We start from the raw sequence: 4454 nt of genomic DNA, 5'->3' as shown, positions 1-4454 counted from the left end.
TTCTGCCTTTAGCTTTTCTTCTTTAGACTTCAACTCCATGCTGTCAATGTGAGAGGCTATACTCCAACACCCCCCCTCAAGATGAGCATGTATATTGATAATGTTCATCTTGCGCAAATTATGATGGAAAGGCAGTGATCCGAGAGGCTTGGTAAATATATCTGCTAGTTGTAATCTTGAGGGAATATAGAAAAGCTTTATAACATTCTGCTGCAATTTCTCCCTAACAAGATGACAATCGATTTGAATATGTTTAGTCCTCTCATGTTGTACTGGATTAGTTGCAATAGACAAAGCTGATTTGCTGTCAGTGTAAAGCATTGTAGGCTGAGAGTGATCAACACTGAGATCTTGAAGGGCATATAATAACCACTGCACCTCACAGGTTGTGGCAGCAAGAGCCCTATATTCTGCTTCTGCAGATGATCTGCTAACTGTGGCTTGTTTCTTTGATTTCCATGAGATTAAAGAATCTCCTAGAAAAATTGCATATCCTGTAACACTTCTCCTGGTGTCTAAGCAACCTGCCCAATCACTATCAGAAAAGGCTTTTAATTGAAAATCTGAAGATGAAGAGAAGAACAATCCTTGTCCAGGTGTAGCTTTTAAGTATCTAAGCACACGCATAGCAGCTTGATAATGAGAAACTGCTGGTTTAGCAAGAAACTGGCTAAGGACTTGAACAGAATAGGCCAAGTCAGGCCTTGTAACTGTCAAATATAGTAGCCTGCCAATTAACCTTCTGTAACCCGAGGCATCTTCATAGAGATTAGGATCATCTGTACTAAGTTTAAGAGTAGATTCCATTGGAAATGCAGCTGGCTTGGAACCTGTGAGACCTGCATCTTGAAGTATATCCAAAGTATACTTTCTTTGACAGAGAGAGATGCCAGATTTTGATCTGGCTACTTCCAATCCTAGGAAGTACTTCAATTGCCCCAAGTCCTTGATTGTGAACTTATCATGCAGAAATATCTTGAGTTGCTGAATCTCAATTAGATTATCACTAGCTAGTAGAACATCATCTACATATACTAGTAAAGTAATGAAAGAAGTGGCAGTTTTCTTGATAAAAAGTGAGCAATCAGAATTGCCTTGAGTAAAGCCATATTGAAGAAGAGCTTGAGAGAGTTTGGCAAACCATTGTCGAGATGCCTGCTTCAGGCCATAAAGACTCTTTAACAGTTTACAAACTACATTGGGATGTTTAACATCCAAACCAGGGGGCACTTCCATGTAAACTTCTTCATTTAATTCACCATGTAAAAAGGCATTATTTACATCTAATTGGTGAATATACCATCCCTTAATAGCAGCAACAGCTAATAATAACCGAATTGAAGTAAGTTTTGCCACTGGGGAAAAAGTATCAAAGAAGTCTAATCCTTCTTGTTGAGTGTAGCCTTTGGCTACCAACCTTGCTTTATGTCTTTCTATGGTTCCATCAGCCTTGTATTTCACTTTAAAAACCCATTTACAACCTATGGTCTTTTTATTTTTAGGTAAAGTAACAAGTTCCCAGGTTTTATTTAACTCTAAAGCAGTGAGTTCATTTCTCATAGCAACTTGCCATTCATGAGATTTTGCAGCTTGTTGATATGTTTTTGGTTCTTTGATAATAGAAATTGAAGCTAAGAAAGCTTTGTGTGAAGCTGAAAGTCTACTGACAGAAATAAAAGAGGATATAGGATAGGGATTACCTGTGTTAGAGGAACAACCAATGGAAGCAGATGAGTTGATTGCATGAGGAAACAATGAGGCAGTACCACAATAATAATCCTGCAAAAATTTTGGTGTTTGTTTAATCCTTGATGATTTTCTGACAGCAGGGATAGGATTTGCTAAGTCAGTTTGATGGTTGCTGTCAATATGAGATGAATCTGAACTTTCTAAGTCATTTTGGTGCATGCTGTCAATATGAGAGAAATCTGAACTTGCTAAGTCAGTATGATGGAAGCTGTCAATATGAGAGGAATCTGATTCATTAGGAATCAGTGATGTAATATTTTGATCAGAAGAGATAGGATTGTTTATATGAGAGGAATTATATTGGAATTCTGAAGGAGGAAACAGAAAATTAGGTATGGCAGAATTAACTGGAAGACTTTTGAATGGAAAGTTGGTTTCATGGAACACAACATTTCTGGAAATGATGATTCTATTAGTGTTTAAGTCCATAAGTTTGTAACCTTTGACAGCAGAAGGATATCCTAAAAATAGACATTTTGTTGCTCTTGGATCAAACTTTTGTCTGTGACTAGTAATTGTAGATGCAAAGCATAAGCATCCAAAAATTTTTAAATGAGAAAGATTTGGTGATTTGTGAAATAACATTTCAAAAGGTGTTTTATTTTGGAGAAGAGGAGTTGGAATTCGATTTATGATATGGGCTGCAGTCAATACACAATCACTCCAAAAAATTAAAGGTAAGTTTGCTTGAAACATCAAAGCTCTAGCTGTGTTTAATAAGTGTTGATGTTTTCTTTCAACCACTCCATTTTGTTGTGGAGTTTCTACACAACTTCTTTGATGTACAATTCCATTGTCACCATAAAATTTTGTAAGGAAAAATTCTGAACCATTGTCTGTTCTTATGGTTTTTACAGAGGTATTGAACTGCGTTTTAACCATGTTACAAAAATTTGGTAGTAAAGATGAAACCTCAGATTTAGTTTTAAGCATATACACCCAAGTGCATCTTGTAAAATCATCTACTATAGTGAGAAAAAATTTAAAACCAGAATATGATATAGTAGCAAAAGGACCCCATATATCACAATGAATCAATTCAAATTCTTTATTAGAAATACTTTGTGATACAGGGAAAGAAAGCTTTTTCTGCTTTGCTAGTGGACAAATTTCACAGACATTTGTACAATCAAATGTTATTGAATTGTCTATTTGTCTAAGAAAAGGTATTCTAGAATTTGAGACATGACCTAATCTGTAGTGCCAAAGGTTTGGCTGATTTCGAGTAATGATTGATGCAGAGATTGGTGTAGGATTAAGCTGATTGTGCTGACAAGAATTAGCTTTTGAAGAAGCTTGAGGTAGGTAATAAAGGCCTTGTTTCTCATAGGCAATCCCAATCATCTTCTTCATTGATTGGTCCTGTAAAAGGCAATGTGAATCAAAGAAAGATAGACAAAGATTAGATTCTTTGGTTAGTTTAGAAACAGATAATAGGTTGAATGAAAAGCTTGGAACACACAAGACATTATGCAAATGTAATGTGCTAGAAAGACTTACAGTTCCAATATATAATGCTGGAACAGTTTGACCATTAGGAAGATTTATGGAATTTGTAACTGGTTTAGGAGTAGAAGAATATAGTAGTGGTGAACAGATCATATGATCTGTTGCACCAGTATCTAGGATCCAAGAAAATTCAGATTTTAACTTGGTAGAAACAGAATTGCATTGACTGAAAAGATTACCAGAAAATTGAGTGGTGGCTAGATTTACTGCTGCTGTGGATGTATCAATGTTCTGAGTATTTGAACTCGAATTGGCAAGTGCTATGAGTTTATTGAATTCTTCAGCAGTTAGACTAAACCTTTGGCTCTCATTACTGTTTTTAATAAAGACCTCTTCAGTTGAAATGGCTGCATGTGCAGAAGGAAGATTTCTTTTTCCCTTAGGTCCAGTCCATCCAGGAGGATAGCCATGCAATTGAAAGCACTTGTCAATTGTATGACCATTATAACCACAGTGAGTACAATGCAGTGAGGATTTCTTCAGCTTGTCTTTGATGAACTTGGACTGAGTATTCTGATTGGACTGAGTATAATGCTTGGCCAACAAAGCATGTGTGTCATTACTTGTGAAGTTGGTCAATTGCCGTTGACTTTCTTCTTGAAGCAGCAAAGAAAACACTTTAGCCATGCTAGGCAATGGAACAGCAAGTAACAATTGACTTCTTACTGAAGCATAAGAATCATTCAATCCTACCAGAAATTTCAACACGTAATCTGACTGTTGCCTAAGAAGCAAGAAATTGAACAGATCACAGGTGCAAGAAGCCATCTTGCCACATGTACAAGTTGGAAGTGGCCTATAATTGACATACTCATCCCAAAGGGTCTTGAAAGCACTGAAATATTCTGTAATTGAGGATGAACCTTGGTTTATACAGCTTAGGGATTTTTCAAGATGAAAAACCCTTGGTCCATCACTTCTCAAATATCTTGTTTTTAACTCATTCCAGAGGTCTACAGCAGATGCAACATAGAGTAAACTATTTCTAATATCTTTAGAAATAGAATTCATGAGCCAAGAAAGTACCAAATTATTGGCACGAAGCCAAGCAGTATGATTAAGACGCTGAGTAGTAGGAGGAGCAGTAATTGAGCCATCAATGAAAGCTATCTTGTTCTTCACAGTGAGGGCAATGCTGATTGAACGACTCCAAGCAATGTAGTTGTCTCCTCCAAAGATTTCTGACACCAAGAGAG

This window comes from Carya illinoinensis, chromosome 13 (genome assembly GCF_018687715.1).
Source record: "Carya illinoinensis cultivar Pawnee chromosome 13, C.illinoinensisPawnee_v1, whole genome shotgun sequence".
NCBI classification, from domain to species: Eukaryota; Viridiplantae; Streptophyta; class Magnoliopsida; order Fagales; family Juglandaceae; genus Carya; species Carya illinoinensis.
The sequence above is the reverse complement of the archived record's forward strand: the minus strand, read 5'-3'. Positions refer to the sequence as shown.